The sequence below is a fragment of the Pteropus alecto genome, unplaced genomic scaffold, assembly GCF_000325575.1.
Source record: "Pteropus alecto unplaced genomic scaffold, ASM32557v1 scaffold7, whole genome shotgun sequence".
Lineage (NCBI taxonomy): Eukaryota > Metazoa > Chordata > Mammalia > Chiroptera > Pteropodidae > Pteropus > Pteropus alecto.
Window position 1 is genome coordinate 3,254,164 of NW_006494614.1, and position 27,116 is coordinate 3,281,279.

A 27,116-nucleotide genomic window follows, 5' to 3' on the forward strand; every position below is an offset into this window, starting at 1 on the left:
AAGAAAACAAAATGTGGAGAGTCTATCGAAAGTAAAATGTAATTCTCATATAGTGTTTTGCTTAAAAGCTATTCACTACATATGTAGCTCTTTAATAAGTTTAAAGGTTGAAAAATTTAAGAATTGAAAAGCATTCCAAAATTGAAGAGTATGCCAGTTTTTCATTTGAAGAGAGTATGTAAAAATAATTTTTATTGCACGGAAAGATAAAGTTCTAGAGAAAATTCCATGTCAAAGTCTGCTTATTTAAGAATGGGAGAATAATAGTGAAGCAATTTTGAAGAATCATCTTGATTTACAGTCTCTAGTATAAAAATGCCCTTACACTGTCTGATAATTTTCTTTCTCAATCATAGAGCAAAACAGAACATAGCACTTGTCTGCCCCAAATCTTGTGGCTCTTATAAAGAAATTATCAGACTAAGATTATTCCTGAGTGAAATGGATAGTTGGTGAAAAGGTATCACTAGAGTGAGGTTTATTCTATGGCTAATGAAATGTAACTTTAGGTTCTCACTTATTCAGGTGTCTTCCTCTAAAAGTCTCATATCTACATAATTGTGAAGTCATTTTCCTAAAGAGGGTCTCCTAAAATTGTGTAAGCTTTAGGAGCCACCCAGTTAAAGTCCACAGAGATGAACATGTCCCTTCGTAAATAGATGAATACCTATTATTCTGCCAGGATTTCATCCTCATCAGGAGAAAAAAAAAAACTATCTTCTTGAGATACACTATATGATTTTCATCGAGGAAAGGGAAAGCAGAATCCCATTTCAAGGGAAAACAGTATAGAATTCTTAACAAGACTTCATTTACCTTCTCAGAGAAAATGAAGTACTCTTTACTAAGTATTACTAGTTTAAGTAATTCATAAACTTCATAACGTCTTTGTTTTTATTTGTACTATACAGAGCCTGTTTTTACATATTAATTTAGAGTAAAACACTCAAAGTTGTCTTTAAGGCTGTAAAGAGCCAGGAAGCCTATGTCCATCCCAGAAATAATCTTCGATGAATAGGACTAGAAAAGGCAGTGGTAGAGACTTGGAGGAGGAATAGACGCTGTTGACGTCCAGGTTTTTGTGAGAAGATGGTAGCAAGGGCAGGGGAAACAAGGGCAGAATGGCTGAGAACCTTTGAGCTGGCATGTATACTTTCTCTAACACCTCACATTCAAGTCACCCCATCAGGAAATCCCATTGGCTCTTACTCTATAATATTGCCAGACATTTTTTCTTATCACCCTTTCTACCATTGCCATCCTGCTCCACGGTATTATCCTTTCTTGCCTTATTATTTCAGCAGTCTCTTAACTATCCTCCCTAATTCCACCCTTTTAGCTCCCCACACCTCTGTTTATTCTTACATAGCAGTCAGAGTGATCCTTTTAAAATAGAATTTTTATCATGTCATTATCTGCTCAGATTAAAATCTAATCCTACAATTGGCCCAGAAAATTCTTTGTGGTCTTCATTCCCCACTTTACTCCTCTGATCTTTCTACCATACTTTTTGCTTTTTTCTCCCTTGATTACTCTGTTCCAGCAATATCGGTCTCCTTGTGCACCCCTACTTTATCAGGCACACTTCCACGGCAGTACCTTTCCACTAGCTGTTCTCTACAGATATCCACATGGGTCATCTCCTCCTTCCTTCAGGTTTGGCTCATGTGTTATCTTTCAACCAACACCCTGTTTGGCCATTATATCTAAAATTGCAGTTTTTCCTTCAACATTGCCTATCTCTTTTCCCTGATTTATTTTTCACATTAACATTTATTATCATCTATATCGGTCTATTTTATTTCATTTCATTTCATCTCATAATTTATTTTATTTTATTATTTTATTTTATTTTTATCTCATCTGCTACTCCACACTAGGTTGTAAAGTCTATAAGGGCAAGGCATTTTGTCTTTTGCTTACTGCTCAATGCCCAGTGCCTAGAATGGCACCAATACTAAGTAACTGTTCAATAAATACTTGTTGAAGAAATAAGTAAGTTAATGAATGACTGAGCATTAAAGCAATACATGCAAGCTCTCTCAATTAGCATCATATTGTCTTCAGTACAATTTTAAACTCCTTGGCAAGGTATAAAAGTCCTTCATAATGTGTCTTCAATTTTTCCAGATTCACTGCTTACCATTCCCCCTCTATACTCTGCCAACTAGTCAGGAAAAACTATCTATCCATCATTTCCTTAACATGCCAGGCACTTTCATGCCTAATTCTCTTGCTCACGCTGTGCAGTCTACCTAGAAAGTCTCTTATTATCTTATCTTCACTTTATTTTTTCCTTAGCTAACCCCTGCTTATCTCTAGAGACCGAACTCCAATGCTTTTTCCCTCAGTGAAGTCATCTGTGACTCTCTTAGACAGAATTAATTAATCCCTGCACAGTGTTCCCAGAGTAGATTGTACATGTCTCTTTTAAAACAATCAAATTATATCACAGTTATTTATAACCCCGGCATGGAATATAGTGTCTGACACATAATAAATATTTGCTGAATAAATCAATATCTAAGAGTACCATCTTTCTAGGCCCAAGACATCAAGTTAATCCACAGTGTTTGCTACTGATCTCTTACCAACCTGGCTATCACCATACTATTGTGGTTATTAATATTTATTAATATCTAATAAGTGCTCACTAAATGCCTTACACTGTTTCAAACATTTACAAATACAATTTTACATAATCATCACGAGCGCTTTCTTTATAAGTTCCAGTCTTATTTGATGTTAAAGTTGAGGAAATTGAGTCATAAAATAGTTACTGAAGGTCTGCTTTCTGAAAACTTGCTCTTGGTCATGGAGCTGTAGCATCTCTCAGAGGAATGGCTTAACCAAAAAGCCAGTGCAAAGTATGAAACTATCCAAATATACATCTTCCTTTATTTATTTATTTTATTTATTTTTTAGGTGAGGCAATCCTTGGTTGACCTCATAATTTGCGAGGACCTTGTCAACTTACAATCCCTTATTTTTTTTTTTTAATTTTTTATGCCTACAGCACCTGGTCTTCCTAGGTGGTCTCCCATCCAAGTACTAACCAGGCCTGACCCTGCTTAGCTTCCAAGATCAGACGGGATTGGGCTTGTTCAGGGTAGCATGGCTGTAGACTTCCAAATATACACCTTTCACTTTCTGAATGTCAGTAGTAAGACATATCTTCACAAGGCATATAAACCTTATTGGATTAAAATATTAAATTAAATAGTAATTCATTAAAAATATTTGAGTGCCTTCCAAAACAAGTATAAATTCAGGAAGATTTATGGAATTAACCAATGAAATACTAGATACTTTAATATATGTTAAAAGAGTGGAAAAAAATGTTACCTCTGAGTAGAAATTTTCATTAAAAAATTCTCCTCCTAGATGTGACTCCATAGTGTAGCAGTTAGCACGTCTGCTTTACACACAGAAGGTCCTGAGTTCGTGCCCCAGGTGGAGCCATGGACCATACCCTGGGTGAGCCAGGCCCTGGGTGTGTGCCACAAACACGTGGGAGGAGACACCCCATCTTTAGAGATTCAGTTCTTAAGGGGAGAGGGCAACATCTGTAGGTCAGGGATGGAAGTGTGTGTGGGGAGGGCATGGAATTAAAGAGGAGGGAAAAAATTCTCCTCCTTCAAAAAAACAATAAGTTCCAAAGAAAGAGTGAGGATTTTATCATTATAACCATCAAGACCTCTTTCTAGCCAAAACCACCTTAGCAGCCCTCATGGATCTCAAATAACTTTTTAAAGGACAGGGTTAAGAAAAATACAAAATGAAACCAGCACGTGAAACAGGGTGACATATATGAAAGACTACTCTTTTAACAGAGTTGTAGAGTGAAAGGTGAACATTATAACTTATATTTAATAGTTCAAACACACCCTTAGATTTTAATTTCATTTTAAGGGGTAATAAAACTAGATTTTAAAAGTTAGCTGGAAATTCCAATTTCCAGTCCATAATGTAACTTGGAACTCAACACTTTGCCCTAACAACAAGTAAAAAGCTAAACAAACTTAAAACTCGACAGCCCTTCTTAGAAGTGTCAGAGAAGGTCACAGAGCAATTGCTATTCCCAAATTGGAGATAAAGGTGAATAATGAGAATCACAGCTTACTATAGCAGAAACCCATGAGCAGAAACCTCTGCAGGGCATAGTGTTAAGATAGGCAAACCTAAACTTTAATTTACAAATTGCTACAGGCTCAGTGTGAACAACTCTGAAAGTTAAAAACTCGAGGGGACCTGGTCAAAAGGGAGACCACACATTTTGCAAATTTTACCTCCAGAAACTCTATCAGGTCCTCACAGGGAATATATCAGAGGAAAACCCCTCATGTTCTGGCAGGGATGAGGGAAAAGAAACCATTTTGAAATATGTCAGAGCATTATGTTCTTCTTAACAATAGTTTCTGCCTAAAAAAAAAAAAAGAAAAAGAAAAGAAAACTATTTTATGAGGCTCTAAACTATTGAGTCTTAGGAACCAACCTAGGGGAAGGGAAATGCCCAACTCTAGCTCATTTCAGCCATCATGTCCTACCTAAGAGTGCAGAGAGATTAAGAAGCCCTTTAGAGACAAAGGGTCACACAAAGACTGAGGCCTAATCATAGGATCACAGAACACTTCCTCTCTCTCAACTTTACCAACTAAAGACATATTTATTGTAGTTCCTTTATGTGATGTCCAGCTCTCGAGAAAAAAATTATAAGGCATATTAGAAGGCAAAAACATGATTTGAAAAGACAGAACAAGCATCTGAACCAGACTGGTATGGTGAAGATTAGACTGAAAATAGACTTGAAATTTAAAACAACTATGATTAATATGTTAAGCGATCTAATGAATAAAGTAGACAGCATGCACTAACAGATGGGTCTGTGAGCAGAAAGATAGAAATTCTAAAAAGAATTAAAACTGATGCTAGAAATAAAAAAAACCATTGTAACAAGTGACAAATAAATTTGATGTGCTCATTTGTAGACTGGACATGGATGAGAAAAAAATCTTGAGGATATCTCAATAGAAAATTTTAAAACTGAAAAGTAAAGAGAACAAAGACTAAAAAAGGAAGAGAATACCAAGGACTCTGGGACAACTATGGAAGGTGAAACATACACATACTGGAAATAACAAAAAGAGAAGAGCAAAAGAACAGAAGCAATATTTGAGGCAATAATGACTGAGAATTTCCTCAAAATTAATGTCAGACACCAAACCACAGAACCAGAAATCTAAGAGAATACCAAACAGGATAAATTCTTAAGAAACTACATCTGGACATATCATAGTCAAATTTCAGAAAATTAAAGATTTTGAAAGAAGCCAGAGTATTAAGACATCTTACTTATGGAGGAACAAAGATAAGAATTACATCCTTTCTCCCCTCAGACACCTAAGTGATGATAGCAGAGTAAAATATTTAAAGTGCTGAGAGAAAAAAAAAAACACTAATCTAGAATTCTGTACCCTGAGAACTGATATAGGTCAGAAACAGATTTACATAGAAATAAGTGAAAGTCAAATTCAAACATTTATTTCTTAAGTTTTTAATTGATCTAAAGATAACGGTTTGTTCAAAATAAAAAATAGCAACAATATATTCAATGAAATATGCTTATATATATGTGTGTGTAAATATATGTTTATATATACATATACATGTATATTTATGTATAAGTCAAATAAATGACAACTATGACACAAAGGACAGCAGGAGAATTAGGAATAGTTTGTTATTATAAGGAACTCACACTATCCATGAAGTGACATAGTATAATTTAAAGTGGTTTGGGGTTAGTTGTAAATGTATATTTCAAACTCTAGGTGAACCACCACAAATAGTAAAAAAAAAAGTATGATTGATTGGCTAAAAACAAGAGAAAATAGATTCATATAAAAAGCTCAAAGCCAACAAAGGAAGACAAAGAAGGGAAGCAAAATAGAAGCAAAACGATAGGGCAACAAACAAAAACAGTAAAAAATAAGGTGGATATTAATCCAACTATATCAATAAACACTTTAAAGGTTAATTGTCTAAATATGCCCATTAAAAAATAAAGATTTTCAGAGTAGACCAAAATAATTAGATTCAACTATATGCTGTCTATAAAAAACCCATTTTAAATATAGGGGTAAATAGATGATAGATGAGATAGATAAATGATAGATGATGATAGATGATAGATAGATGATAGATAGATAGATAGATAGATAGATAGATAGATAGATAGATAGATAGATGATAGAGGCAGACAGACAGAGAGAAAATGAATGGAGAAAGACACCAATTTTAACACTAATCAGAAGAAATGGGTGTAGTTGAATTAATTTCAGACAGAGCAGATTTCAGAGGAAGGAAAGTTCTGGAATAAAGAAGAACATTAAATAATGATAAAGGGGTCAATACTACAAGAAGTCATAATGATTTTAAACATGTACACACCTAAGAAAAGAGCATTAAACATGTGAGGCAAAACATTTTGAACTAAATGAACAGGAAAATACAACCTATCAAAATTTGTAGGTTGTAGTGAAAATAGTGCTTAGAAATTCATAGCATTGAATGTATACATTAGAAAAAATGTCTAAAATCAATAATCTAAGCTTCCAAGTTAGGTAACTAAAAAAAGGCAAATTAATTCCAAAATAAGCAGAATAAAAAATAATAATAATAATTAGAACAGAAATCAATGAAATTGAAAATAATAAATCAATAGAGAAAATCAACAAAACCAAAAGCAGTTTTTTTGAAAAAATCAGTAAATTAAAAAGCCTCTAGCCAGGCTAACTAGGAAGAAAGAGATAAGACAAATTACTAATATCAGAAAGAAAATGGGCCATCACTACTTATCCTATGTACTTTAAAGGGATAATAAAAAATATTATGAACAACTCTATGTCCTCAAATTGGATAACCTAGATGAAATGGATCGATTCCCTGAAAAACGCAATCTGCCAAAATTTACACAAAATACCCCTCACAAATATTAGAATATTAAATCCAACAATGTAAAAAAAAATATTATACATCAACCAAGTTGGATTTATCCCAGGCATGCAACCTTGAATCAGCATTTGAAAATAAATTAATGCAATCCATATCAACAGGCTAAAGAAGAAAAATCATATGATTATATAAACTTGCAGAAGCATTTGACAAAATGCAACATGTATTCACAATAAAAACTCTCAGAAAACTAGGTATCAGGGGATCTTCCTTAATGTGATAGAGTACATCTGTAAGAAACTTGCAACTAACAAAATACTTACTGGTGAAAAATTCTAAGCTTGTGCACAAGGATCAAGAACAAAACAAGGATATTCCCTCTCATCAACCCTTTTAAACATTATACTAGACTTCTTAGTTAAGGCAAGAAAAGGAAACAAAAGGTGTACATACTGGGAAGGCCAAAATAAAATCTTTGTTAGTAGATAACATAATCATTTACATAGAAAATCTAAATCAATAATAAAAAAAAGAAATCCTCTTGAATCTAAAAAGTGATTATAGCAACATCGTAGGATACAAGATTAATATACAAAAATAATTTGTTTTCTTATATACCAACAGTGAACAAGTGGGATTTGAAATTGAAAACACATTACCATTTACATTAGCACCACCGAAAATGAAATGTTTAGGTATAAATCTAACTAAATACATACAAGTTTTTTGAAAACTACAAAACTGATTAAAGAAATCAAAATAACAAAATAATGGAGCAATATTCCCTGTTCATGGATAGGAAGACTCAATATTAGCATGATGTTTGTTCCTTCCAACTTGATTTATACATTCAAAATAATTCCAATCAAAATCCCTGCAAGTTATTTGGGAGATATTAACTGATTCTCAAATTTTTGGATTGGCAAAAATCCAAAATGGCCAAAACAATATTGAAAGAAAAGAACAAAGTCAGAAGACTGACACTAGCCACTTTTAAGACTTATTATAAACCATTTATCTTAGCACAGTAATTATGATAGTGTCTTATCAGTGAAAGACTAGACAAATAGGTTAATGGCACTCTATAGAGAACCTAGAAATAGACCCACATTAATACAGTCAACTTTACAAAGAAGCCAAGGCAATATAATTATGCAAAATAGTCTTTTCAACAGTGATGCTGGAATAACTAGAAATCTACAAGTAAATAAATGAATCAGGATATAGACCTTATATCCTTTACAAAAATTAACTCACATTGCACCATAGACCTAGATAATGCAAAACAATAAAACTCCCAGAAAATAACATAAGAAAAATGCTAAATGGCCTCAGGTATTGTGATGACTTTTTAGATGCAATACCAAAAGAATGATCTATGAAAGTAGCCATTGATAAGCTAGACTTCATTAAAATTAAAACTTCTACTTTTTAATAGACATTATCAAGGGAATGAGAAAACAAGCCATAGACTGGGAGAAAATGTTTGCACAAAAACATTTTTAATAAAGGTCTTTTATGGAAAATGTACAAAAGACTCTTAAAATTCAACAATAAGAAACAAACAACTTGATTAAAAACGGACCAAACACCAGAGCAGACATCGCAACAAAGAAGATATACAGATTGGAAATAGGTATATTAAAGGATATTCCACATCACATGTAGTTAAAACAACAATGACATACTACTACATACCTTTTAGAATGGCCAAAATCCAAAACACCAACAACAACAAATGCTGGCGAGTTTGTGAAGCAGCAGGAACTCTCATTCATTGCTGATGGGAATGCAAAATCATATTGTAACTGTGGAAGGCAATTTAGAAATTTCTTACAAAATGAAACATACTTTTATCAAGAAATTCAGCAATTCTGCTCCTTTGTCTTTGTCTAAAGGAGTCCAAAACTTCTGTCCACACAACCTGCACATGTATGTTTATAGCAGTTTTATTCATTATTGCCAAAACTTGGAGGCAACCAAGATGTCCTTCAGTAGGTGAATGTATAAATAAACTGTGGACCATCCAGACAGTAGAATATTGTTCAGTGCTAAAAAATAAATGAGCTATAGAGCCATGAAAAGAAATGGAGGAAACTTGAATACATATTAATGAGTAAAAGAAATCAATCTAAAAAGGCTACATACTTTATGAGTCCAACTATAGAACATTCTGGAAAAGATAAAACTTAGAGACAGTAAAAAGATCAGTAGTTTCCAGTGGTTAGGGGTCAGGGAGGGATATAAATTGGTAGAGCAGAGAGGAATTTTAGATCTGTGAAACTACTATCTATTATTTTATAATGGTAAATACATGTCATTATACATTTTCCAAAACTTGTAGAAACATACAACATCAAGAGTAAATGCTGATGTAAACTATGGACTTGGGTAATAATGATGTGTCAATGTAGGTCCATTGATGATAACAAATGTACCACTCTGGTAGGAGATTTTGATAGCGAGGTAAGCTGTGCATATGTTGAGGGGAAGAGGTTATATGGAAAACCTCTGTACCTTCCCCTTCATTTTTCTCTGAAATTTACACTACTCTATATAAAGTCTATTTTTTTAAGTTACCTCTTCAGCACCAATTTCTATCTATAAAACTTACAGTTTTTACTTTATAATTAACTATCTGTTTTAAAATTTTTTTTAAATGGCAAGACTTTTTAAAGGCTGTCTTCCTATATCAATTAATTTATACTTCATTAAATGTTTTGATTAGGAATAAATCTCTTTTACAATAATTGTTTTTAGGTGTCACCCTCTTTGAACCAGAAATCTTTTTCTGTCTCCCTCTTTGAGTTTGACAAAAAACATTTAAAATAATTGGATTCTATAAGTAAAGAGAATAAGCTTTGCTTTTCTTCAATCTCTGCTAAAGTGCATTTTAAACAAATACTATTTATAGGATGATGAAAAAATTGTCTATCTTTCAAATTCTTAACTGTTAAAAAGATGAAGTTTCAGATCCCTTTAAACAGCACAAAAATGATGGGGAGCACCTCTCTAGGGTGTATGGATTTTGGATTATGTCATAAAAGATGACTTTTCTTTGATTGAGGTGAAAGGTGGAACTAACCTAGGAGATGAACTCATGGGTAATTCCATAGATAAACACTTTCAGAAGAACTGTAAATGTAATTTTCTGATGAAAACCTCAGCTTTTTTTTTTTAATCCTTCCAATCAAAAGTCATCTGAAAACTTCTGGAAATGAATCTGGAAGATTGAGAAGAATTGCAGGAGATTTAAGAGGAACATGGGTATTGAAAAAGATTTAGAATTAGTCTCTTGCCTGTCCTTATCAATTGGGTTTACAGAGTGCCTCAGAGAATATTTCCAATCCATAATAATGATCAGAAAGCTACTATTTAACAAGACTCAGATCACAGTATATGACTAAGCACAAAATGCTGTTTACATTCCTTTGTGGTAAAATTTGGATTCAAACACTCTTCTTTTTAAATATATACTTTTTGTTCTTCGATTACAGTTGGTAGACAATATATTCGTTTCAGGTGTAAAACATAGTAATTATACATTTATATAACTTACGAAGTGATCGCCATGATAAATTTAGGACCCATGTGATACTATACATAGTTATTACAATATTATGTTCCTTCTGCAGTACCTTACATCTCCATGACTATTTCATAACTACTTATTTGTACCTCTTAATCCTTTCCCATTTTTTATCCATCCCTATTCCATCTAGCAACAATCAAAATGTTCTCTGTACCTATTAGTTTGTTTCTGTTTTGTTTTTCGTTTGTTTTTCGGTTTTTTGTTTGTTTGTTTTTGTTTTGCTTATTTTGTTCTTTAGATTCCATATGTAAGTGAAATCCTATGGCATTTGTCTTCATCTGTCTGACTTAATCCACTCAGCACAATACCCTCTAGGTCCATCCATGTTTTTGCAGATGGCAAGATTTTATTCATTTTTATGGCTGAGTAATATTCCATTGTATATATTTACTACCCTTCTTTATCTATTCATCTATTGATGGATTCCTAGGTTGCCTCCATATCTTGGTTATTGTAAATAATGCTGCAATGAACATATGGATTCATGTGTCCCTTCGAAGTAGTATTTTGGGTTTCCTCAAATAAATACTCAGAAGTAAGATACTGAGTCTTTCTTTGTCTCTTGTTATAGTCTTTGTTTTAAGTTCTATTTTGTCTAGTATAAGTATTGCTCTCCTAGCATTTTGTTTATTTGTTTTCATTTTCATCAAATATCTTTTCCAATCTACCTACTTTCTGTCTGTGTTTGTCTTTAGATTTAAAGTCTCTTGTAGGCAGCATATGTAAGGGTCTTGTTTTCTTATCTATTCAGCTATCTTATAGTCTTTCTATTGCATTTAATCCATTTACATTTAAAGTAATTGTTGATAGGTATGTAGTTATTGTCACTTTATTATTCATATTTTCAATCTTCTTCTAAAGAAGTCCCCTTAATATTTATTGTAATACTGATTTGGTGGTGATGAACTGCTTTAGTTTTTTCTTCTCTGGGAATTTATCTGTTCCTTGATTCTAAATGATACCTTTGCTTGGTAGAGTAATTTTGGTTGTAGGTCCTTACTTTTCATCACTTTGAATATTTCATGCCAACCTCTTCTGGCCTGATAAGTTTCTGTTGAGAAATCAGCTGACACTCTTATGGGAGCTCCCTGTAGGTAACTAATTGCTTTCCTCTTGCTGCTTTTAAGATTTTCTCTTTGTCTTTAACCTTTGGCATTTTAATTATAATGTTTCTTGATGTGGTCCTCTTTGAGTTCATTTTATTTGGTACTCTGCACTTCCTGAGCCTATATGTCTATTTCCTTCACCAGGTTAGGGAAGTTTTCTGTCATTATTTCTTCAAATAGGTTTTGCAATTCCTACCTCTCTGTCTTCTCCTTCTGGAATCCCTATAATGTGAATGTTGGAATGCTTGAATTTGTCCCAGACGCCCCTTAAACTATCCTCATTTTTTTGGATTCTTTTTTGTTGTTGTTGCTGTTCTGACTGGGTGTTTTCTGCTGCCTTATCTTTTAAATCACTGATTTGATCCTCTGCTTCATCTAAGCTACTGTTGATTCTCTCTATTGTATTCTTTATTTCAGTAATTATATTTCAAACATTCTTCTTTAGTAAAAGTTGTGGTTACTATGTTTTAAAATTTCTATTGTGTGACAGATATATTTGTAGTAAATGATATATGATTTATTAATGTTGTAGGCATCTCCTCTCCCCCACTACTTCTACTACCACTAGCACCTAATTTTTTTCTTAAGTTAGATAAAATCATAAGTGAGTCACAGTCATTTGTGAAGGGAGTCTCTAGTGGCACAAATGTAGAAGTTATATTTCTTTCACTGTTTCTCATTCTATGTGCAGAAGGTAACTCCATATAACATAAGTTAACAAAATAAGTGAGAAGAGTTTCTCTGCAAATAATTATTCATTTTAAATACACATACACAATACAGCAAAACAACATCAAAATCAGTGTTTCATTACAGCCCTTTTCTAGAGACCCTGAGTAATCCAATCCACTGCATTTTGAAGAAATCTTTGCTCTCAAACTAGAGAACTACTTATATAGGAGCACAAGGATTATACAGGATTAAAATTGGTCACCATGAGAATAAATAGATATCTACAAGAATTTCCTTTGACTCTAGGGCATCCCTAATGATCCCAAAGGCAGTTGATCAGATCACAAGATATCTAGTTCATTCTAAACATGTGCTGTTGTCTTTATGTAACATAATATCTTGCTTTTCAACAATATTTTTTAAATATTATGGTTTTCCACCCCAAAATGATTGTTTTCCCAGATATGGCACACTTGGTTCACTTTTATTTACATTTACTAAAAGAGGTAATGCTAGAGTGGGCTTTCTTTTAGAAAGTCTTATCATTTCTGGTAACAATGAACTCATTGACATTTCTAATCTAATTATGATCTGAAATTATCTTTATGGCTGTGTCCTATGGCTGGTATTTCTCTCTTCTGCTGATTTCCACAACTGCTAAATGTACTAATTAAAGTGGTTAGGAGATATATAAGGAATCATATAAATTAAACATCAAAATGTAAAATATTATGCTCTTAATAAATGAATACTTTAGGAAGAAATGCAATGTATATTTTGATAGTAACTTCACTAAGAAAACACATTTCAATATTATTTTTGTTTACATTAAGTGTCAGTCATTGAAATTCATTAATGATTATAAAATCATTTACCAGTCCAACCTGACTCCCAAGATTTTCACTGGGGAAAAGAAAAATTACCATCTGCAAGCCCCTATGATAGGGAAATTTCATTTGCAAAGCAACATGAGAAATGTTTATTTGGTGGGACTGATTAAAAGCATTATTAAATATTCATCAACTCCACTATTTCATTTTTTCTTCTTTTATTCTGTTAGCAACACTGACAGATAAGTTCCTATAGTCTAACACTTACATAACCAAATGCAAGTAGAAATATACCTAACCTCATAATCATCGAGAAAGTCATTCAAAAAGCTAGAATGGAGACTAATAGCTTAAATTTCTTTGAAAATTCTTTATGTATAAGGTACTACAACAAAATGAACCTTATGTTTCATGGTCGAGTATTTTCTTTTAGTCTAAATATGAAATATTTATCACCTCACATATTAAATTTTGGATTATTTTATTTTTGTTGAAATTTTTCTATCAACTCTACAGCAGACGCTGAGATCATAGAGGTGTGACTAAGGAATTACATCCTTCCAACAAGGTGACCACTCTGCAGAAAAACTCACTGAGATCATAGAGGTGTGACTAAGGAATTACATCTTCAGTTTCCTTCCAACAAGGTGACCACTCTGCAGAAAAACTCTAATTCTCAGAAACAGTGACTCATACCCTGATCAAGTGCATTAAAGGTCACCTAAGTAATGCCAGGAAAGGATGTGGCTCCTTGCCAAGGCTTCTCTTCCCAGCTTATAAGTGGAAATAGTGTTCATGTTTCAAATGAATACATGCAGTTTTATTTACAAATTTTAATGTTTTAGCCACCAATAAGATTGATATCACAAATAAAGTATTATGAACTAGTTCAGCAGCACTTGTATCACCAAGAGATTGAGACTGAAGACAAACAGTCACAGTACTGAAGTTAGATGGGCATCTGGATTGACATAAGGCTAGAAGCCACAGGTTATTATATTACACAATAATCATATTCTAATACTTAGTATAACATTTCCCAAAGTGAATGACAAGATTAAAAGATCACTATGAAGGCTCTACAATTTAACATGGCAACACTCTTGAAGAAAAAGAACATTGGTTTTTGTCATAATTCCATTAAACATACCCAATTTGAATGATTGATAAATGGCATTTTACTACTTTCTTATCTTTAAATTTTAGCATCATGGTGGGATTGAACTTTTGAACCTGTGTCCATGTGCAGTTTTTTACTGATGAGTCCTGTTCCACATTTAAATGAGTGCCTATAATAGTGCTATAGAAGAGACAGAAATGTTGTTGACTTGGTGACTATTTCAACTGAAAGTACATCCTTGTTGCCAGCTGAATTCACCACCTGAGAACATGGTATTCAAGTTACAGGAAGGTTGCAAAGTAGAAAAAGACGAGCAGGAAAAATTGAAGGATGGTTGCCTTTAGAAGATCATAAATGTAACTGAAACTATCTAGATTCAGCTATTGTATAATGCCAGTATTCCTTGTCTCTTTCCTTTTATCACTGCTTCCTACATTTATATTGTTTCCACTTCTGTATTTTCTTCTAGCAAAATCCTTCTGTATGTCACAATTTGTTGTGGATCTGCAAAGAAACTAAAGTCAGTGCCCCTTTGGATTTTGCTGTGAATGAAATCATTGGCCTAAATGCCTCTGTTCATTTCCTTTTCCACACACCACTGATTTCTTTGCCCTTTTCTTCTTTCAGCATATTTTTTTTAGAAAATTCTAATTCTCAAGTCTATTTCTATACCTGCAGCCAAGCTACACGTAGCAGGAGAAAGGCTCCACAACTACATAGACTACGTGTTTAAATTCAGTTTAAGTTCATAACAATGAACTTTAAGGGCTCCCATACAGCAGCCCTATATTTCACTTGTCCATTCACTAATCTACTTTCCTAGGTGACTCTTCTCAAACTTCCAACACTTCTTCCCCCATTTCTACTCTTAGGCAAAAACCATGCTTTCTGTTTCTCTGATAACATAGAAGCAGACAGAAGATAAATTTCTTGAGCTCCAGCTATCAACCTATCCAGCCACCATGATTAGTACTCATGTATTTACCTTTCTTCCTGTTAGAATAGGTTGACTCTTAGAGCTTCTAAGACTATCATCTCCACTTTTACCTTAGACCTAAGGATTTATTTTCTGCTTGGACACATTGCTCCAGGAATTTCCTCCTTTGATCTGTTCTCTCAATTTTTATTTTTCCCTTCAGCCATATAAACATGCTACTTATTTCTTTCATTAAAAAAATAATTTAAAAAACCTTTCTTAGCTATGTACTCCCCTCCAATTCCTTTCTCCAAGTCATAGCAAAAATTCTCAAAAAAAAAAAAAAAGTCTATAATATTTTTCTAACTTTCCTTCTCCCATTTTTCTCGTAAGCTCATTCTAGTCATGCTTTTTCTGCCACCACTGTATCAATACGGTCTTGTAGATCATGGATGATGTCCACAGTAATAAATTTCAATTTCTAATTAGTTTAGCCATCAGAAGCATTTAACTTAGCAAGATTCTCCGTCATATTTAGGACACTGTTTAGACTTAGTTTCCTCCAGCCTCAATCCACTTTGCTAGTTCCTTTACCAACATCTAGATTTTGAAGTATACCTAAGCTAAATCCTTTATTCTTGCCTCTAGCCACATTAATTTCTTGGAAGTTTCATTCAGTCTCTTTGAAAATCTCATCCAGGCTTGAAATAACATCTACATGCAGGTAACTGCCATACTATATCTTTTGTTCAGACTTCTTTCATGAACTCCAGACTTTTATATCCAACTGTCTACAGAGCATCTCTATTTGGATGTCTATTAGGCATCTCTAATGAAAAATATCATAAACCAATTCCTAGTATTTCCCCTCAAATCTACTCTACTCACAACCTTCCCATATCAGTTTATGACAAATCCATTCTTCTCATTACTCAAGTCAGATACTGGAAGCCATTCTTAACTCTCTTCTTTCTTGCACACACCAAATCCAATCATCAGAAAATTCTGATTTTGCTTTCCCAGACCAGCATCATAACTGATTTAATTCTTTCCTGTTCCCTTACAGCCTGTTTCTGATACAGTATCCAAAGTGATTTTTTAAAAAACTGGTGTTAAATCTGTCACCGCCCTGCTCAAACTCTAATGATTTTACATCTGTTCCCTTGTAAGAGCCAGAAGCCTACAAGGTCCTATACGATCTAGTTCCTGTACCTTGATGACATCTCGTCCTCTTATGTTCTTTTTGCTCACTCTGTTCTAGCCCCACCATCACCCTGCTGTTCCTTGCATGGTAGTAATAACTCAGCCTTAGAATCTTGGTTCTGCTGTTCTCACCACCTGCAATGATCAGCCCCTTGGGTATTGCATGTCTGTTTTCTTACAAACTTCAAGTGTTTGTTCAAATGACTCTCACTCAACGAGCCCTACCCTGACTACCTTATTTAAAATCATCACTTGCCTTCCACCTTGCTCACCTATGCCCTCATTCCATGGCCCTGTTTTACTTATGCTCTTATTTCATAGAATATATTAACTAATATACTATTTTTAATTTAATTTTTATTTCTTATTACATGGTTAGTATTATTAGTATGTTAGAATATAATCTTCACAAAAGCAGTCATATCTTGTCTGTAGTAATGCACCACTTAACAATGGGGATATGTTCTGAGAAATGTGTCATTAGGCAATTTCATCATTGTGTGAACATCATAGAGTGCACTACACAAACCTAGATGGTATAGCCTACTACACATCTAGGCCAAATGGTACACCACTGTTGTATATGTGGTCTGTCATTGACCAAAACATTGTTAGGCAGTGCATGACTGTCCTTTGTACTCTGTACCAAACTACTGTTTGGTAGTAGATACTTGATATATATTTGTTTAATGATGCATATTTATAACCTGAGAAAAATTATTTCCACATGAAATTCAGGAAAATAAAAGGAAAGAACTGGGGACAGAGAAAGACTAAAAGTCTGTAAAATATTTTTCATAAGAGTTCAGAAAGGAATGGAAAAGAAAATAAGAGAAAGTAAAAAGGAAGGACAAAGTTGAAGCTGGGAAATAATTATAGGAGTGTTTAAAAGGATAAGTTGTTTTGCAATTTAGTACAGTAATTTTTAAATTGGATAAAATAATTTTAGGGTTTGAATGATTTTCTTGAAAATACTTTTTCCATATTAATATATATTAAAACAGTATACATTAATATAAAGTATATGTTAATATATGATAATTAGTACATAAGCATTGATTACAAATACTAATAGTAATCAATATGTTAATGTTACTTTGTACATAATACATTAAAATAGTACATATAGTATATATATTATATGCAAAACTGTCCTGTATTTTTCTCCACTAATGTTGTAGCTTGGATACAAATGATGCTGGCCAAGAAATTGGCTTGCAGTATTACCAACTTTACTTTAATTATCTCATAAAATATATATCAAATTTCCCATTTCCCCAATTTCTAGAAAATGACACTTCTTAAAGATCAAATTCCATGATTTTTTTTCACTCATAATACATACAGAGATACCTGCTTCCCTGGATGAGTTTGATTACTTTTTTGTGTGGGTGCCTACTTGACATTTTTATGGAAAAGAGGTACTTTCTGACTACAGACTGGACAGTCTACTGCTAAAGCTTTCCAAGACTTGGTAGCCATTATTAGTAATTTGTAGAAATTCACTGTCTATGACCCTAATGTATCTTCCCCACAATATTTAGAATTGCTCTACTCCCACTTGCTCAGATTCATTTCTGTGATCCCTATTTCCATTTTCTATTCAATTCATCAGTACTTTTGCTTCCCAACTCTTCCTCCTCCTTGTCAAGCTGATAACTTGCTTGGTTGTATTTTACACTAGTAAGTATTCAAGTTAATCAATAGTATCATTATTCTCCTGATTTCTTAGAGCCATTCATGACATTTTTTCTTTCTCTTGAGCCTTTTCCTTAATTAAACTTGTTACAAATTGAGTTGCATTGAGTTTCATTTTTTACTAAATCTTACTCGTACCACTCCTATTTATTCTGTTAATCCTCTGGTTCAAGTCATCTTGCCTCATATCTCAATTTTGAACATAATCTTCTAAGTAAGCCCATCCTTGATCATAGGTTCTTCCTTCTCTATAAAGTCATCAAAGCTAAAACCAGATTGTTCTTCCCACATGACTACAGTCATCAAGTCATATAATGTCAACATTTCAATGCCTTTACATAGCATGATACATTAACCTCAAATTCTCCAAACTAGCACAGATGGCTGTTCATAGTCAAGGCTTTTCTCCCTCTCTCTCAAATATACATGCATACGCACACACACACACACACACACACACTATAATATATTATCCTTTATATTTGTACTATATATCCTTCACACATGTATTATACATATATATCACTGTATATGCATATATACATATATGTATTACATATATACGTATATACATATGTATATAATATATGTGAGTCTATGTGTGTGTGTGTATATGAGAAATTGCATTAGATACTAAATGCATTGTGTACCAAATTATATATCAGATATGTTATGACCATTGAGGTTTATCTCAGGCACTAGGATTGTGAGTTGGTTTCAGCATTCAAAATTCAGACAATGTATTTCAATGACAATCAACGTCATTGAAAAAGAAAAAAAAGGAAAGAATCATCTCATTAGATGCAGAAATTAATTTAAAAAAATTTAACATCTATGATAAAAACTTAGCATTTTTAAAATAGAGAAGAATTTCTTAAATCTGATAAAATGTTTTTTATTAGAAACCTATAGCTAACCTACAGCAAATCATATTTGTAAGTTAAAGATGGAATTTTGTTCCCCAAAGATCAGGAATAAGTCAATGATGTCCATTAATACCACTTTTATTCAAAACTGTACTGGAATTCCTAGTTAATGCAATAAAAAAAGAAAGAAAAGTATTTAGATTCAAAAGGAACACACAAACTTTTTTTTTTAACTCATAGGCACAATGATCATCCACATAGAAAAGCCTGTAGAATCTAGAAAAGAGCTGCTAGAACTAATAGGTGAGTTTATTATGAGTATAGTTTACAAGACAATTTATAAAAATCAGTAGAATTTCTATTTACTAGCAATGAATAACTGAAAATTGAAATAAGGAATACCATTTTACATAGCATCAGAAAACATTAAATACTTAGGGTTATATCTACAAAAATATGCTTAAGATTGATATTAAATTTTTCTAAACTTTTTTGAGAGATATCAAAGAAAGATTTTCATGAATTAGAAGATGTGATACTGAGATATAAATTATTCCAAAATTTATGAAGTTTTGATGCAATTCTGAATAAAATCCCCATCAGTTCTTTGTAGAAATTGACAAGTTGGTTCTAAAATGTTTATGAAAAATAAAAGATCTGGAATAATGAAAACAATTATGGGAGAAAATGTTAGCAGATGCACTTTACCTAAATTCAAGATTTACTGTAAATCTACGGTACTCAAGATCGTGTGGTACTGGAATGAAGACAGACTTGTGAATCCACGGACCAAAGAGAGAGTCCAAAAATAAACCTGTATGTAGTAGGCATCCTTGAACATGGCTTGATTTATTTTCCAGATGATTTATTTTCCAGATATTCACACCCTTAGTGAATCCGTTCCCTTTGAGTTGAGTTATACTTATTGCTTCACTTCTAATTAATAGAATACAACAGAAGTGATGAGATATCACTTCCAAGATTAGATTGTAAAAAGACTGTAGCTTCCATTCTAGGTGCTCTCTTGTAACTAGATTTTTACTCTGGAGGAAGAAAACTCTCTCAATGGAGTGGCCTACATAGCAAGACAATGATAATCTGGCCAATATTCAGTGAAGACCTAAGGTCTATAGCTATGTGAGCAAGCTTGGAAGCTCACTTGTTTGAGTCTTAACCAAAGCCTTGGCCAAGAGTTTGATTGCGGTCTTGTGAGAGATCTGAGGCACACTATTTTGCAAAGTTGCTCCTGGATCCCCAACCTACAGAAAATCTGAAATAATAAATGTTTAATGTTTGCAACCACTAAGTTCTGTGGTAATATGTTGCCCAACAATAGATAATAATAGAACGTGGTTAGTCAACTGATATTTGACAAAGGTGTCAAGATATTTTAATGGGGAAAAGTACATAATTTTTCTATAAGTCATGCTAGGGCAATTGTACACTTAAAAAAAAAAGCTTAGATCCCAACATCACACCATATGAAACAAAACTATAAAATGTATCCTGGACCTAAAACTCTAAAACATCTAATCTAAAAGAAAATATACCAAAAAAATTATCATTGCAACTTTGGGTTACAAGAATATTTCTTAAATAGAAGATAAAAGGCAAACTTGAAAACTGGATAAATTGGATATCATCAAAGTTAAAAATTTTGCTCTTTGAAAACTAGTTAAAAATAAAAAAGCAAGACACAGACTATGAGAAAATATTAGCAAAACACATCTGATAAAGGATTTATGTCCAGAAAATCTTCACAAACTCAATACTAAGGAGACCAATAATCAAATACTTCAAAAGAGTGAAAGATTTGAAAAGAAATTTCTATTCAGAGGTACAGATGGCAAATAGGTATATGGACAGATTCTCATCATTAGTCATTAAGGAAATATAAATTAAAATCACAATGAAATATGACTACACACATGTAAGTGGCTAAACAAAAAACAACTTTGGCAACATCAAGTGCCGCCAAAGATAAGGAACAGTTGCAACTCTCATACATTGTTGGTAGAAATGCGAATTATATAACCACCTGCAAAATAGTGGCTAACTATAAAATTTATCAATGCCATCTGCTTATTTATCCAAGAAAACGTGAAAACATATGTCCACAAAAAGACCTATATGTGATTGTTTATAGTTTATAATTATCAAAATATGGAAATAATGAAATGTCCTACAACAGGTGAATGGACAAAAAAAATTTGTGGTTCATCTTTAAAACAGAATACTACTCAACAACAAAAAGAAATGAATTACTGATACATGAACAACATGGATGAATTTCACAATTATGCTAAATGAAAACAGCTAGACATCATGGTATGAATAGGGCACAATCTTATTTATATAACATTTTAGAAAAAATAAAGAAATAAGAAGAGAAACTAGGTAAGTGGTTTCCTGGGGGCATTGACAATCATCTACAGAGAAGAATAGTTCTGCTTTTTTGTGGTGACAAAACATTCTATGTCTTCATCGTGGTAGTGGTTATGCAGCTATTTGTATTTATTCAAACTAATCTATCTAAACTAAAAATGATGAATCTTTATATAAAGTAACATTACAAACTTGACATAAAGCAAAAAAAAAAGAGTAAAATAAATAGATTGAAATAAACAATACAAAGATAAAATCAGAAAAAAATATCAAATTTGGATATTTCATTTAAATATGTGAATAGATAATGTTTTCAAGGATTACACATCAAACTTCTAAAAACGATTACTTAAATGCATAGAAGTGAGATTTGAAGAGGGTAGTTACAATAGAAATTTTTTTCCTGTATATTTCTATATCATACAATTTAGGTTTAAAGCTATCATGCATTTCTTATTAATCAAAAAAAGTAACATACATAACACAGTCCAGAAATTTAAGGAGATTATACCCCAAGGTGTGACAATAGTCATTTCAACAAACAATTGGAATGCAATGTGATATATTCCTTGAAAGGAATGGATACAGAACTGCTGTGGAATCACAAAGGAAAGAAGAAATTACATTGCCTTGAATAACTGGAAAATATTACAGAGAAAGAAATACATTTTATGATTGAGTGTGAACTCATCAGTAGGTAAAGAAGTGGAAGATTATTCTAAAAAGAGATAATCACATACAGCAAATGAACACAGACTTTCAACTTAGATAACATGTGCTCAAATCTTGGCTACTAACTAGCAGAATCATTTTGACAGATAATGAAACTTTCAAAGCAATATCTGTAAAATAGATATAATATGACCATCTTAGCCAACTTGAGGAATGATGGTATCATTAATATGATAGTGATTAAAGCAGAAAGATTGGGTTTGAAGGTGACAAGAGTGAGCTTAGTTTCTATCATGTGGAATTGAAGATTTTGAAGATTAGAAGAGTTGAGGCTGGGACATTGTGAACATAGAGGATATATTTAAATTCATTGCAGTGGATTTACTGGTCGGGAGATTATATCTACTGAGAAGAGGCCTAGTCCCATAGGTCTTGATGTTCAAGGATAGTTCATGGACAAGAACTACCGACATCTCCTGGGAGCTAGTTTGAAATGCAAATTCTTGGACCCCATCCCAGATCTTTTGAATCATAATTTGCATATTAACATATTCCCCAGGTGATCTGTATGAACAGTAAAATGATAAGCACTACTCTAGAGATCACCAAGTCCTGAGGGTTGATTTGAGAAAAAGGGGTCAGCATACAAGAGAGAAATGTAAGCTAAGCAAGAGACTTCTATTCCATGATATTTATGGGAAACATGGCACGAGGAACCATAAAAAATCCACTGAGGACATACTTTTCTATTTTAAAAGAAAAATAATGACAGTGCTAAATATTGTTCTTTTCTCCTAGTCCACTCTAATCATGTTTATTGTACTTCTGACATCTTCCATTATCCTTTCCACAGCTCATTATTTTAGGAGATATTGTGCTGCTCACTTCATATAGAACATGATATTGTTTCTGTAGCACCGGCAGCAACTTTGTGTTCATTCATAGACACATATTAAGAAGTGTATTATCATTAATTATGCACTAAAATGTTCTTGGCAACAGACTAAGTGACAAAACATTTGCTTTTGTCAGAGTTCTATTAGGTGAACCCAAGTTGAACCACGGAGAAATATGACACTTTTCTTTATTTTAATTTGTTTCACAAGGTCAGGATCATGACAGTGACTCTATTTTGCACATTATTTTCTCTCTCATTGTAATGATGTTAATGGAACTCTTTTAACTAAACTGTTTTTATCAGGTCTACAACCTATTTATTGCATATTAAGAAAAAAATTTCATGTTAATATTGCTTAATCTACTGAAGGTTCCATTGAATAATAAAAATAATGCTTTTCTGAAGAACATTATTATTTATAAAAGTTCAAATGATGCTATATTTTTACTGTATGGCTAATTCAAGAAGAAATTGGAATAAAGAAAAGTATAATAATATGTCTATATAAGTTCCAATTACAGATCAAAGAAACACTTCTTTATTAACAAACAGCATACATCACAAGTTGTATTTGACTATATAACTGATTGGAGACTTAGAGATTACTTTTAAAGTTTGCATAAAAAGAACCTTATAAGGAAAATATTTTCAAAGGTAAATCCACTGCTACTTTTCATGCTAATGTAAATTACATTATAATTTTCTTGTTGATGATTAGCTCCAGATCATAAGTAATTTCAAACATCTTAGCATAGTTACTCCTGGTAACATGGTAGACTCTCAGTAAATGGTACACTATACCTACCACATAGTTCCCTGGACAAAAATTCCTTGAATTAAGAAATGAATGAATAAAAAAAATGATATTGTTTGCTACCAACATTTTCGTAATTAAATTAAAATTTAGTTGCAGAAGGGTAGCATGAAAAGGTAGCATGATTGATTTTTAGCTCATTTTTTAGGGATAGGCTATATTAAAATTGGATAGAAAAGGCATTATCGATTCACTCTACATTTATTCAGTCTCTATAATGTGCCATTCTATGTTCCAAAGAAAAATATTTTGTGAGATTGGTATTCATTAATGATTTTGTTTGTTTTTTTTTTGTTCTTTTGTTTTAGTTTTAAGGTGTGTTGATTAAGTTTTAAAAAAGTGAAAATTAAGCAGAGTTCTTAGAGGCTATAATGGGGACAGAAACAATACTAAAATGATATTTCCTGAATCTGAGTATAGGATTTCTTTAAAACTTACAAAATACTACTTAATAAAATCTTGCTTTTGATTGGGTTGATATATAGCTCTATTCACTGGCATCTTACACGGCAATAATAAAATACTTTTTTCCTCACTTTTGCTCAACTATAGTGAATTTCTTGGTCTTTGTTGTAGAGCCAGAATAGAAGACATTAGGTAAAGTACCTCTGGTATCATACAGGCTGAACAAACAACTATCCAAAATGCCAGGTATCATACATGCTCACACACATGTGCGGGCATGCACACACACATGACATACACACATGTATAACCTACATTAGGTAGATATAGGGTAGGTTATAATGAATCTTCGCATGTTGTTTAACTTGATTTATTTATCTGATAGAACATTTCTTTTGTATAGTTATATGAGAGAAGCTGCCAGACTTTCCTTTAGAATAATTTCAACATGTTAACATGGAAACAATCACTAATAACTAAGCAATGTTGGAGGGATGAATTCTATTCGAGTAACAAATGGCTTAGATTTTCATACGTGTCAAATCTATCAACAAGTAAAGAAGGCTTCTATTATCAACATGGGTTTTGACTGCTGATTTATAAATGACTAAATAAAATGATAGGAAATTGAATTTGTTTGTGCCGATACCAGAATGGTCAAAGTCAAAACAGTGAGCTGTAAATTAGTTATAATTTGTGATACTACTTTCTTTATCTTGGATATATACCTCTATCTTCCAGTAGTCCCAGGGCATCTTATCTCCTATTTTAATATCTCCTATTTTGCAAGATTCTGTCTGGTGTGGTTCAGTGGAGGATTCCCTTCCTCAGCAGTACAAGGTACTACTAATCCTTTTCCCCTGCTCAATTTTGCCACCCACATCCCATCAACGAGTACTGTACCTAAATTTTACACTCATAGAATTAAACATTATTCTTATATGAATGTAAACATTAGTGTTATGCAAATATGCATTGTATAAATGCTTATACAGCATTTATATTTTACAACATTTCCTTTATTACTTCCTTTGGATATTAGAACAGTATTTTTTCAGACTTTTCTGAATGCCCTTACCAAAATGCAGAGACTTTCAACATTTCCCAAACGATATTATGAGATTAGCATCTACAATAGCTATATAGGAATGTACTCACCATGTGTGAGTGGCGCACATAGAAAATAACCTATTATTTTAGCAATAATCTCATTATAATTTTACACTTGATGATCTTGATTGCCTATCAACAGCAAAAATATATTAGAATTTTTACATTTTTTCCTATATTCAGGCAAGTACAAGTCAAATACACACACAAAAAGGAGAGTTTTTTACAATTTTCTCAATTTTTCTACAGATTACATATCTATTTTGGCTGTTTAATTTAGTTACTTATAGCATTGAGTTGAGATTACAGATTTTAACCCATGTTAACCAGGTTGCCAGTTTTAGGGTTCTGGGCTAAGCTTTCCTTTTTTCTCCCTAGTTTAACCAAAATATAGTTGACGAATAAAATTATAATATGCTAAAAATATACAACATGATGATTTAATGTATATATTTATTGTGAAATGATTACCATGTTAATTAACACATTTATTACTTCTCATAGTTAATTTTGATTTTCATTTTTTGGTGAGAACACTTATAATGTATTCTCTGAGCAAATTTCAAGTATACAACACAGAATCGTTAACTATAGTCACCATGCTGTACATTAGTTTCTCTGAACCTCTTCATCTCATAACTTGAGCCAAGTTTTCCAGACCTATCATCACAAGCAATATATCACAATGAAGACACAGAATCTCATATGATGATCTTATAAATAAACCACAGCCTAGATCTGAATGTCTGAATGTCAACTACATCAAGTCTTTCTTCTTCATTAAAGATATGGACAAATGAAAGTATATTTTCTACACTGCAGATTAAGGATCACAGAAGAATTTCCTCTAATTACAGGTGTTTTCAAGTTATAAGGCCATCATTACAAAATTGATTCTGAAAATAAAAGCATAATTATTGCAACATATCTTCTATGCTCCCACAATCCCCTCTAAGCAGCATTTAGGTTCTGGTTCTAACACCTGTATGTAGAGAGCATGCATTCCTAAAGTTTTAACTCTGGTGTGTGTGTATGTGTGTGTGTGTGTGTGTGTACACACACACACATCCACAGAGTATGAAGAACTGAAGAACTGCAGTGCATATTACTCCAAAGGACAACCTAGAAAGTGTGATTCACATATATTTAAAAGAATACATAGAGGATGAATATTATCTTTCTGTATTTCATATGTAACATCAGGAACATTGCTATTCACTCTCTAGTCTATACCATTTTTTTCAAGGAGTGTACTTTATCGAAAGAAAGCTAAGTGAAAGCAAAAGTTACAGAAATTATATTCTCGGAGGAGAATAAGCACTCCAGATTACTTGCCTTTTACAAAGTCTCTTTCCAAAGCACTAACGGTATATTTTAGGAAAATTTTGACTGCCATTATAGTCCATCTGCTCTTTAATAACTCTGTGAAATAGAAACTTTTTAACCTTCACTTGCATGTTTTACAAATAATTTCTGCATAATTTTTAATCTTTATTATATGTTTCTATTTGGAATTTTTACTTTGGCCTGATCATTTAAGGCACAATGCACAAGGCAAGAAATAGAAACTATATCCTTTTTTTTCTTTATGTAAGATGTAAAGCTTTCATAAAATGGTATCTCCTTGATGGTCTTTGGCCACATATCTCCCCTCGCTCCCAACCAGGCTAAGAAATTCTTTCAGAATTCTGTATACAGATAGGTAGATGATGCATTTTTTTATTTCCAGCAGTAGTAATTTTATTTTGATCTCATAGCTATCAAATCATTATCATAAGGAAGCTCATAAGCAAGGTACAAGGAAGGCAATGTCTGTGATTTCAAGAAGGTCATAACCCAGAATTAAAAATAAATAAATAAATAACTATTACAATG

The 27,116-nt window shown here is 32.6% G+C and overlaps 1 non-coding gene across 1 annotated transcript; it reads right to left on the reverse strand.

Annotated features, from left to right (window-relative positions):
- Window positions 1–3,007: 3,007 nt before the first annotated feature.
- On the reverse strand, window positions 3,008–3,126 carry LOC112475070. The gene has a single exon (XR_003044564.1). It is a non-coding gene; the product is annotated as a 5S ribosomal RNA (ribosomal RNA).
- Between the last annotated feature and the right edge of the window lie 23,990 nt (window positions 3,127–27,116).